Here is a 12,951-nt window from a genome sequence, read left to right on the forward strand (position 1 = left end):
AGAAAATTAGTTATCCCAACCCATATGTATTACAGCCTCAGAATATATTGTAAGCAACACTAAATGGGTAAAATATAACCCTATAGTATAAGAAATCTGGCAGAAGCACCTGAATCAATGGATCAGAGTGCAGGAACAGATCAAGTCACCTGACAAGACACAGGAAACACGCATTACTTCAAAATAATCTTCATAAAGATGCATAATTTGAGTCCAATCAGGAGAAAACATCTCAGAAGTGCACACTGCAGGCATTCTGCAAAGTAATTGGCCTATGACCTTCAAAAGTCATAGGCCAAAAGAGAATCCAGAAGAATTCTTCCACATCACAAGGGGCCCGAACAGCCTCAGCAACTCACTGGAATGGCTAATTTTAATTCTAAACTGGATTCTTTTGCTATATGGCTTCTCATTAGGACAGCTGGAGAAACTCGAATGGGGCCTAAAAATGAGATGGTAGCAAGGTGTCAATGTTAATTTCCTGAATTTGATGGTTGGTTATGCAGAATATCCTGGTGTGTAGGAAATCTACATGAATGTATCTGGGAATGAGGGGACATGAGATTGGCCACTTACTCTCAAGGAAAAAATTTCTTTGTAACTTTTGTGTATGGTCAAGATGGTTTAAAATAAAAAATTTATTTGAATAAAGTATTATTTTGGCAGTTTTAAAAATTTCTTTGTCTTAAAGTAGGGAATTTTCCCACAAGGTCATCCAGATGAGAAGAATCTTCAGCTCTAGATTGACTTCATTAATTTCAAAATCAAATGCTTACATGAGACCACATCTGTGTCAAGCTGAAACTGAACACCTCAGGGCAGGTGGTCTTTTCTGCTGGCTTGATGGCTGGACTTCTCCAAGCCAGCTGCTGGATATGTCACTGGCTGAGGGAGCGATGCAGAGCTTCGTACATAATTTGACCCTGAGAGAAGGGGAGAAAACAGAATATAGACCTGATCACAGTTGGTTGCATTTTGAGGAGTGTTCCCCTCAGATGTGTAGGTTGAAATCCTAACCCCAAGACCTCAGAGTGTGTCTGTATTTGGAGACAGGGTCCTTAAGGGGGTTATTAAGGTAAAATAAGTTTACATAGGCAGGCCCTAACACAAATGACTGGTGCCTTTGTAAGAAAAAGGAAGTTAAGACATAGATGTGCACAGAGGGAAGGCCACATGAAGACACAGGAGAAGAAGCCATCTGCAAGGGCAGAGGCCACAGCAAAACCAATTCTGATAACATCTTGACCTCAGACATGGTCTCCAGAATTGTGAGAATATACAAATTCTGTTGTTCAAGCCCCTTAGTCTGTGAGAGCCCAACTCACCTCCCTGTATCTAGATCCTACATGGGCTCCACCTCAGGGAATGTCCATGCCTCTCACTGTTGTCCACTAAACTTTGCCTTGAAAAAATCAACCAAGAGATTCTTATGCCTATATCTAATTAGTAAAGCAAGCACAATCTAAACTATCACGATTCCAGATGGAAACACAGGCAAAAGCAAAGGCTTCTTAATGTATATTTACATTTCCAAGACACTGCCAGAATGTTTTCCATTGTACTTGTACCATTTGTGTTTATAAGCAATGATGTATGAGACTTCTAGTTACTTCATATCCTTACCACTGTCTGGTGCTGCCACTCTTTTCAATTTTAGTCATTCTGGCAGGTGTGTAGCAAAATTTCACTGAGGTTACATTGACCTTTAAATGCTGGGTGGCAATTCCCCTCCAATATATTTATCCCAAGGAAATAACTGCAGTATGATTTGTTTGTTTTCAGGCCCTTTAAAAATCTGTATTAAAAATAAAATTCCACTTCAGACATGGTAGCACACACTTGTAAATGTGTTTTTAATAACCAGCAGCTCGCGAGGCTGAGGCAGGAGGATTGCAAATTAAGGAAAGCCCCAGCAATTTAACCTTAATCTTGGCCTTCTTAGACTCCAGAAGAAATAAATGTGTGTTGTTTATAAGCCATCTAGCTATGGTATTTTTGATATAGCAGCCCTGACAAACTGAGAGCAGGGAAAAAGCCCATACAAAACACAAAATCATTTCCTGGAAGAGGTAAACTTAAACTTTTCAAGTACCTTTCAGCTTCAAAAGCGGACATAAAACGTATTAGTGAAACACTGAACTAACTCTGAAATAAAATAAAATAGGGCCTCTGTTTCTTACCATCAAAGCTAGATGACAAAGTAAAGATAGCTTAAGCATGTTTTGTTTATGGTATGCCAAGAAAGGAAAAAAGTCTCTTGACCTTGACATTATTCCTTATTTTTTGAAAGATCTAACACAGAGTCAGCTTGGTAGTCTGCTTTATAATATTTATTAAAAATTAGCAGCCACATCGATGTAGCAGCTCAATTCACAATAGCTAAACTATGGAACCAACCTAGATGCCCTTCAACAGATGAATGGATAAAGAAAACATGGTTCATATACACAATGGAATATCACTTAGCCTTTAAGAGGAATGAAATTGTGGCATTTGTAGGTGAATGGATGGAACTAGAGAATATCATGCTAAGTGAAATAAAGCCAATCCCAAAACACCAAAAGCTGAATGTTGTCTCTGATTAGCAGATGCTGATCCATAGTGGGATGGGGGATAGGGAAGAATGAAAGAACTTTGGTTTGTGTAGAGGTGAGTGAGGGAGGGGTGGGGCTGTGGGGATAGGAAGGGTAGAATGAGACAGACACTATTACCCTATATACATGTATCATTACATTACTGGAGTGACTCTGCACCATGTACAGCCACAGGAATGAGAAGCTGTGATCCATTTGTGTACAATATGTCAAAATGCATTGTACTGTAAATAAATTTTAAAAATTAGTATTATGTCATTACCAAAAAACCAAATAATAGCTCCTTATTCATATTTTTTTCAGAAATCAAATATGTAAAGTGTAAAGACATGACCCTCAAAGATATTAAAAAAATATAATGGAATAAAGTTGTTTCCCTAGGACATACATGTATCCTTCCAAGGGGATGTTCCTAAATTCTGCCACATGACCTACAGGGTCAATGCAATCCCAGTCAAGAGTCCATCACCCACCAGACCTACCCTCCACCCCAGCACTAAGGATTGAATTCTACCACTGAGCTACATCCCAGATCTTCTTTTAAATTTTATTTTAAGACATGTTCGTGATAAATTGCCCAGGCCAGCCTCCTGTATCAGCCTCCCAAGTAGCTGGGACTACAAGTGTTCATTATATGACCAAAACAGCAGGCTTTTTTCTGTATTAATTGATATGCTGATTGTAAATGTTTAATTAAATGTTTAATGAAAATGCAAAGGGCCAAAAATAAAATAAACAAACAAAAAAAAAAAAAAAACCAGGAGGGGGATACAAATTTAGAGCACTTATGTTATCTGATTCTGTAATCATCAGTGTAATGGCAAAAGGACACAGTAGCATTAAGAATAGATATAAAGATGAATGAACAGAATACAGTGATAAAAATTCATGCACATACAATCAATTGTCTTTCAAGAGGATAGAAACTTTTTAATAACCAGAGCCAGAGTAAATACTGCATGGATAAAAAATAACTACAATCCCTACTTGACATCAAACAAACAAAAAAATTATGCCCCATCTCTTTTCCTTAGATTCCTCATCCATGGATTCAACCAACTGAAGATAAAAAATATTCTGGAAAAAAAGTGCATCTATACTGAACATGTACAAACATTTTCTCCTTTCATTAGTCCCTAAATGATACAGTTTAACAATTATTTACATTGACATGTGTGTTGTATTAGTTAATATGTATAATCTAAAACCAAGTTAGAATATATGGAAGGACTTGAATGAGTTATATGCAAAGACTATGCCAATTCATAAGACATAAGTATCCATGATTTTGGTATCCATGGGGGTCCTGAAACCAATTCCCCACACATAATGAGAGAGGACTGTAAAATGGATCACAGACTCCAATATGAAAGCTAAAACTACAATACTTACAAAGAAGAATGAAGGAAAACACAGTAAAAAAATTGCAAGCTTGGGATAGGCAAAATTTCTTATGACAAAAATACACAAAACAGTAAAAATAAACAATAGTCAGGCATAGTGGTGCATGCCTGTAATCCCAGCAACTCAGGAGGCTGAGGCAGTAAGATAGGAAGTTCAAGGCCAACCTTGGCAGTTTAGCAAGACTCTAAGCAATTTAGTGAGACCCTGTCTCAAACTAAAAATTATAAAGGGCTGTGGATGTAGCTCAGTGGTAAAGCACCCCTGGCATCAATCCCTGGTACCAAAAAAAAAAAAAAGTGGAGGGTGGGGAGACAGAAACATAAATGATAAATTGACTATATGTCAATTTCTCATTTTAAAAAAAACACCTGTTTTTAAAATTTAAAAAAAACACCTGTTCTTCAAAAGGTGCTTTTAATGTATAAAATACTAAATCACAGATTAGGAGGACATATCCTCAATATGTATATCTGATAAAAGAAATTCAGTCCAGGAACAAATAAGAATTTATATTAAAATTCAATAATAAGGGAGGAAGCAATTTTTTAAAAATTTAAAAAGAGCAAAAGATGAGGACATAAAATAAGATACCTGTTTCAGTCAGCTTTTTCACTGCTATGATGAAAAGACTCTACCAGAACAACTGTAGAGGAGGAAAAGTTGATTTGGGGGTTCACAGTATTAGAGGTATCAGTCCATAGGCAGCTGGCTTCATTCCTTAGGGCTTGAGATGAGGCAGAACATAATGGCAGAAGGGTGTGGTAGAGGGAAGCAGCTCACGATGATGATCAGGAAGCAGAGAGAAAGACTTTTACTCTCCAGATACAAATATATACCCTACAGGCGCACCTCTAATGACCTACCTCCTCCAGCCACACTCTACCCGCCTTCAGCTCCCACTTGGTTAATCCCATCAGGGGAGCTATTCACTGATTGAGTTAAGGTTCTCATAATGCAATCATTTCTTCTCTATACCATCTTACATTGTCTCATGCATGTCTCACACCTCACATCTAAACCACAACAATATCCAAGTGATCAATAAGCATGTGAAAATATGCTCCACATTTCAATCAAGAGGGAAATGGAATTTTAAACCACAATGTGATACTAGATATTTCCATTCAGTAGAATGGCTAAATGGCTAAAATTAAAGACTCACTGTATCCAAGTGTTAGTGAGAAAGGGGAACAACTAGAATGCTTGAAAAATGTAAAATGGAACAGCCACTGTGGAAAACAGGCCATCAGTTTACTTTAAAGGGTATGTATAAAAACATACACTCACGACATGACCTAGCAATTCCTCTCCTACTTTTATACTTGAAGAAAATAAAAGCACGTGTTCACACAAAGAGGGTGTGTGTGTGTGTGTGTGTGTGTGTGTGTGTGCGCGCGCGCGCGCCGGCGCGCACAGAATATCCACAGCAACTTTATTCATAAAAGCCACATCTGGAAACAACCCAAGCGTCCACTAGTAGGTGAAAGGATAAGAAAACTTGAGGCATATTTATACAAAGGCATACTTCTCAGCAGCAGAATGGACTCAACTACTGAAAAACAGAACAACAAAGAAGAATCTCAGAACATCATACTGAGTGAAAGAAGCCAGACAGGACTATTGGCTGTTGGGGATGCAAATCAAGTCAAGATGGGGCCTGGCAGTTTGCCAGAAGGAGTGGTTTGTGAAGCAACGCCATAGAGCCATTAAGATGATGAGGATTCCTTATTGGCTGACTGCTGTATCTAGATGATGTTAATTAAATTAAGCTGTGTGTAATTAGTTGAGTATATGTACCTCTGCTGTCCGGCAGAGAGTCGGCTCCTGCTACCTTGGGTGCCTGCTACTTTGAGTTCTCGCTCAGTTCCCGCTGAGTTCACTCGCAATAAAGTAGTTCCCATTTCAACCTTCAAGTCGCTTGTCACCTCCCAGTTATTTGTGCCCAGCCGGACTGCGGCAATTGGCTTTACGATCCCATCTATAAAATGTCTAAGACAGGCAAAGTGAGAGTATGGTGGCAGAATCAGATCAGTGGTTGGTTATGGAGTTGGGTTTTGTCTACAAAAGAACACAGAAGTTTCTGCACTGATGGAAATGTTCTGTACTTTGACACTAGTGCTGGTAACAATGTCCAAGACTCAAGGAATGGTACAATTAAGCTTGTACACTATTGTATATGAATTAAATTTCAATGTAGAAAGTAAGGCTAGAGCTGAAGAGTGACAAATGTGGAGCTAAGTCATATGTCCTAACAATTTGACAACTAAAACTCAGTTCCAAAGTAAAAAATAATTTCCACTAAAATAAAAAAAATTATACCACCAAATCTTCGCAAGGACAATTATATCCCTAGTCTTGAGGGAGATGCAGAAGGGCTTAGGCAGCCAGGGAAGGATGGAAAGTGAGGAGGTTGGGGGCAGAGCCAGACAAAGGAGCATGGAGAGGGTCTTCTGATGAGGTCAACTTCCTACTTGATGAAAGCACTCGTGGACACAAGAGAGGACCCAGTCAGACAGACACTTCTGTACTAGTGCTCCTAAGTAGGGGATCCGGTAGAAATACTAAAACACACACGTAGACAGAGGGGACACCAAACAGTAATACTGAGGAGAATATGGACAGGGGAGGAGAGAAGGAAAGGAGGCATTCCAGAGACCATAAAAAGAACAGGCCAAAACTTCCCCACTGGATTCCCAGCTCTGGGGCTCCTTCTCTTCAGAGAAATCTATTTCTGTTGACTTTGCAATAAACCTGATGCTCGCTTGCTATTTCTGTGTTCTGTTCTTCAATTCTTTGCTGGATGGAGACAAAGAAACGAGTATCCCTAGACAATAACCGTCACTTGTTGATCAGAATGTAAAGGGCCAACAGTATTACCAGCAAAACTGATTCTGATTAAAATTAATAAGACTATATTTTACTCAAGGAATTACAGTTAAAAAACAAATTCCCTAGTACACAAGATGCTGAGAATTCAAGGCAGACTTGCTTTCCAGACATGGTGAAAGACTAGTCCAGGTGAAGCCTGTTCTTCCTTATTCCAGCTGAAAAAGTCATGTGCCCACAAGATACCACAACAGCCCAAACCCTTAACAGGCTACTCACTATAGTAAAGTGATAAGAAGGTCAACTAACACAACACGTGGACCACAGGGCACTGAAACACAGCATCTCAATTCATGCAACTGCTTTGACTCAATAATCATAATGAGAATGGCTAAACTTGGTGATAAATAGTTAATGATTTAAAAGAAGTTAACAGCCAGCAAACAGGTTTTCATGGCTAAAGCAGATTCCGGAAACAGTTATGAATCCCAAGTAAACAAATAATAATAGGGTTAGATATTTTTATTTCAACCCTCAGTAGTCACCACAATAATCTAATTTCATTTATAGCAACCATTTTAAATTATTGTAAATAGAAAGCCTGATTACAGTAGGAGATATGTATAACCTGGCATTTATGTAAGGAAAAATCAGAGTGTTTATTTTTAAACTCTCTTCCTACCTTCTAGTGAAAGTATTTTACTCCCTTTAAATGTATAGCTAAATCTCTACATCTTAGTTTTAGTACAGTCTAGCTCCAAGAACATAAGAAACCATCTGTCAAAAAGGGTGGAGTAGGTCAAATAATACTTGAATGAGATTGATTAATAATTCTGAGATTGCGGCCAGGTGTGTGTGTGCAGACTGTAATCCCAGCGATCTGGGAGGCTGAGTTGGGGACGGCAAATTCCAGGTCAGCCTCAGCAACTTAATGAGACCCAGTCTCAAAATTAAATAAATAAATAAAAAAGACTACGGATGAGGCTCAGTGACAAAACACCCAATACTCAAAATAAAGCAACAACAACAACAAAGATAGATTGTGAAAACACACACAAGTAACTGTTCTACCTCTGAATAAATAGAGATTGGAGAATCTAGTGAGAACTATACTCCAGTGCCCAAGACACATGCAAAATTAAAATCTCAAGAACACTCTCATGAAGGACAAATGTGGCTTATTTTCAGGTCAAAACATACCAGGAAATTTCTTTAGAAAGTAGAAATGGTTTAGAAGACACTATCTGTAAAATTGAATTTTATGGTTCATGAATAGCTGTCACTTCTAATGCCCTTTTCTAGGTGCTAAAGAGTGTTCCTTACCTTTCCTGACATCGATGGTTTCACTTTCTTGAAAGCTTCTACAAAGTATGACTAATCTTGAGTTGACCTGTGGAGAAATTCACAAATAGACACACCTCAATAGAAGCCATTGACCATAGATTATTAGTTTGTCTTGAAGGGTGTTCAAGGCTTCAAGGGAAAACTGAGGAGATGAGTAACGAAATGAGCTCTTTTCCAGAAGAATATTCAAGCATGATATATTCTGCTCATCAATTTTTTGGTTTTTTTTTCAGTACTAGGCCTCGTACATGCTAGGCAAGTGCTCTACCACTGAGCTACATCCCTATCCCTGCTTATTAGATTTTAATCCAGTGCTGACCAAGGAGAGTTACCATACAAAAACAGTTAACACTTTGTAGGACTTTCTTGTGCTGTTTAATTCAACTCAATAATGATGTTTATGAAGAATCTGAACTTTTTTTTTTTTAGGATACTTCAAATAAATTTAACTGGGGATGGATAGTAGAATCCCATTTAAGACTGCATAACATAATTAGATACTAAGAAGTTAACATATTATGACATATTTTATATTATATAAAATAGCACAATACTGGATCAGATGAGGATTATATTTCTTTATAAGTTTAGGGGCCATTCACAAGTAACTGAAATAAAGGAGCTAAACGTTAAACATGGCTTAGTTTAGAATGTTAATATGACAATTTACATGATAACAAGTTATACTTAAAATATAAAACTTTCTATTCAGATACTACAGTATATTTACCTAAAAGTAAAATAAAATACATTGTTGAATATATCAAATGAATCTGGATAATATTATTGATTTTGGCTTCGTAAGATACTAGTACAAAGTCCCTAAAGGCCAGGTAGCTAGAAATGAAAACTGTAGCAAAACAGGGATGTCAGAATTTGTTATATGTAAGACAACACCCAAACAAAATTATTAATAGAAACCCAATATATATGCTGGGGTCTGTTAATTTTATTTACTAAACATACATCAGAAAGGCGATTCAGCTCTTGGGTAGTATACCTGATTTTTATTTTACAAGATATTCTTATTTTGCTTATTAATATATCACCTACTTCTAAAAGGCATGGAATGTAGCTTATAATAAATGAAGTTCAGATCAGTGAAACGTAAAGTTAACCACAAAACAAAACAAAACACCTAGGGACTTCATAATGAAGATGTGTGTTGACACATCTAGGCAAAGCATGTGTTGCTATAACTGTAAACAAACTTAGCTCTAAGATTTTTGGTAGCCAAAGAAAAATGGAAAGAACAGTACAAATATAAAAGGACATCTTTTGAATAAAAGGAGAGCACTACAGAATTAAAGTGCACATAAATACGTGTATTTTGGTTTGTTTATGTTTTTGTGGTGCTGGGATGGACCTCAGGGCCTTATGCATGCTAGCCAGCCCATTTTTGTATTTTGAAAAGAAAGACTCAATATATGGAAAGTTACTCAATTTTCACTTCTTGCATGTGTTTCTAACCTCTCTAATTTAGGTTGCTTTTTAACAGGCAAGAAGATAACACTTTAGATGAGTGCTTCCAGAATGGATAAGTGGAACAATCATGATGGAGACAGTGAATGGACCTATCTGCCCCTACTTAATCATTTGTGTATGATAAGATATAATTCTGTTGATTTTAGAGAGGCACTGATTAACTTTGCTATTATTATACTGTCAATAACAGAGGTTATATAATATTCCAGAACAGCTTCTAAAGGTCTCATTTTAAAACGTAAGCTTTATTATCACAGAAAATAGATCCTAGAAAATAGTCATTTTCCAGTACAATTGTGGTTTTAACTATTCAAAGTGATACATTAAATTAAGAGATTGTGGAGAGAATTGTACCTTTTCCATTTCCCTCATCAGTCTTGCTAGTTCCAATCTCAGTGCAGAGAGAAGCTTCTTCTACCAAAGCAGAGAGGTCTGCACTCCTGAAATGAAATAAGTGTTCTTGTTTATTTATTCTTAGATACTGCAAAAGCCCAGGAAGAAATCAGGTGGCAATTTTATATTGTCATATATTAAACAATCAGGAACCAAACTGATGACCAATAAAGTTGAGACAAACTGATGAGGACCAGTAAGAAAGAACATTTAGCTTTCACTTAAAATGTTTCTAATCTTTAGAAAAAGGAGAAGCATGCAGGAAGCAATGCAATGAGAAATAAACCTTTTCATCCTAAGTGCCACAGAAACTAAGGTTCATATAAACTTTCCGCTAGAAGGACTGGAAATGTGATGGCTGGAGCCTCTTGGACTAAACATGGAAATCAAATATATGGATGTTTGAGCAACGATAGAGAAAAAGCCAGAATTTCTGACACCCAACAGCAGTATTTTCCATGGACTGCTTATATCTGGACTATTATACAAGGGAGAAATAAACTGCTATCTTCTTTAATATACTGTTGTTGTTGTTACTAAGCTGTGTTTTTACTAATGAAATTTGGATAGTTTAGGGATGAATAAGCCTATGTTGAACCTATGCCATGTGCCCCTACTGTATATAACCTGCAAGAAACGAGCATCTCCTCCTCTCTTCCCAGTACACTAATCTGTTTGCAGAGCACAGTGAGAATCTAAAGCCCAGGACATGAAGGATAATTAGTTTTTCAGGAGAAAAATCTATGCTGACACAGATTGATATTAAGTTTTGTTTGTTTGTTTTTGGTACTGGGTATTGAACCCAGGGGTACTTTACCACCAAATTACATCTCTCAGTTCCTTTTATTTATTTTTTATTTTTTTGTTTTGAGACAGGGTCTCACTGAGTTGCTGAGACTGACCTCAAACTTACGATCTTCCTGCTTCAGCCTCCGAAATCACTGGGATTACAGACGTTGCATCACGGCACCCAGCAGTATTAAGTTATTATCTGTCGAGTTAAAGGGCTTTGCTTGTGCTATTGGCAAATATGGGAAAATGAGATGCTATGTAATGATAATTATAAATGGAAGAATGCCAGTTTCTCAGCAAAACATAATAAAAAAGTAAAAAATCCAGCCAATAAAAACTTACATGCAATTTATTGTAGCATTTTCCCTTATAAGAGCTGTGCTAAAGTGATGAGTAGCACCTTTGTATGTTACATAATGCCTAAAGTAAGGTTATATAAAAAATCATTGAGACGGCTCCAAGTGGAAAAGGGGAAAACAAAGCCTAGAAAGTCTTTGAAGCACTTGATTCAGCTCAAGTTTCATGGAAACACCATAACAGGCCTTCATTTATGTAATTAATTCACGTAACAGCAGCGAGTCAGCACAGCATGAGGTCAATGAAAAACATTGGTGTTGATAGGTTTTGCAACATTACAGCTTTAAAATGATTCATAAAGGTTCTTTGAGAGAGAGTTTGAATTTTTGCAATTAAAAACGTTTCATTTCTGGACACTGAACTTATTTATTATACAATTCACACAATATATAAAGTTCAAGACTAATAGAGCTTAACTTACTAACCAAATACAACATTTCCGTTGGCTAAGTGTGAGATTATTATATTATTGAAGAATTATGACCAGATAGTGCACAGGGGTTCATGCCTGTAATCCCACTACCTAGGGAGCTGAGGCAAGAGGATCACAAGTTTTAGGTCAGCTTCAGCAACTTAGTGAGACCCTAAGCAACTTAGCAAGACTCTCTTAAAATGAAAAAATAAGGCTCAGGTTGGGTCCTGTCGCCCATGTCCCGCAGGGTGGTGGGTGCACTGCGACCTCTGGTGCAGACCGCAATGCCCACCATCCCCTGAGCCGCCTGTGCTGGACGTGAAGCGACCCTTCCTGTGCCAGGAGTCGCTGAGTGGCCAGGCCTTGGGCCGGCCTTTGGTCGCCTGCGTGGGCCTCAATGTACCTGCTTCTGTTTGTTATTCCCACACGGATGTCAAAGTGCCTGATTTCTCTATCATCACTCCGAAGTGTTAGATAGCACAAAGTCTTCAAAAGAGAGCAGCCAGGCTAGAAAAGGTTTCTCCTATTTGGTGACTGCAACAGCTACTGTGGGTGTTGCATATGCCGCCAAGAATGTTGTCTCCCAGTTTGTTTCCAGCATGAGTGCTTCTGCTGATGGATTGGCCATGTAGAAAATTGAAATCAAGTTATCCGATATTACGGAAGCCAAGGACATGGCTTTCAACTGGAGAGGCAAACCCCTCTTTGTGCGCCACAGAACCAAGAAGGAGATTGACCAGGAAGCTGCTATTGAAGTGTCCCAATGGCGGGACCCACAGCAGGATTTGGATGCAGTGAAGAAACCTGAATGGGTTATCCTAATAGGCGTTTGTACTCATCTTGGTTATGTACCCATTGCAAATGCAGGAGATTTTGGTGGTTATTACTGCCCTTGCCATGGGTCACACTATGATGCATCAGGCACGATCAGGAAGGGGCCTGTGCCTCTCAGCCTTGAAGTTGTCTCCTATGAGTTCACCAGTGATGATATAGTGATTGTTGGTTAGAGATTTTGAACTAAAGTCCTAGGCTGCCTTCATTTTTCACATCACCTCAGAAGAGTTGAGGGCAAGCTTCCTGTACTTCTAAGTTGGTTGATTTGAAATATTTAAGAATTGTTAATAGTGTACTTGCAAATATGAAGTAAATTGAATTTAATATTGAATGCTTACAAGCATTCACTTAATAAAGCTACTGTTAAACATTGTTAAAAAAATAAAATATAAAAAGGGCTGTGGCTGTGTGCTTCAGGTTTCAATCCTTAGTACCTTCCCCCCCCAAAAAATCATATACATCCTGGGGTATTTGTACCTCCCGTAATATTAAAGTTAATATTGGTGCAGA

The 12,951-nt window shown here is 37.9% G+C and overlaps 1 pseudogene; it reads left to right on the forward strand.

The window, feature by feature from the left end:
* The first annotated feature begins 896 nt into the window (after window positions 1-896).
* LOC124076044 (cytochrome b-c1 complex subunit Rieske, mitochondrial-like) lies at window positions 897-12,726 on the forward strand (annotated as a pseudogene).
* The last annotated feature ends 225 nt before the right edge of the window (window positions 12,727-12,951 follow it).

This window comes from Marmota monax, unplaced genomic scaffold (genome assembly GCF_021218885.2).
Source record: "Marmota monax isolate L192 unplaced genomic scaffold, Marmota_monax_Labrador192_F-V1.1 WCK01_AAM20220418_F8-fsc00153, whole genome shotgun sequence".
Lineage (NCBI taxonomy): Eukaryota > Metazoa > Chordata > Mammalia > Rodentia > Sciuridae > Marmota > Marmota monax.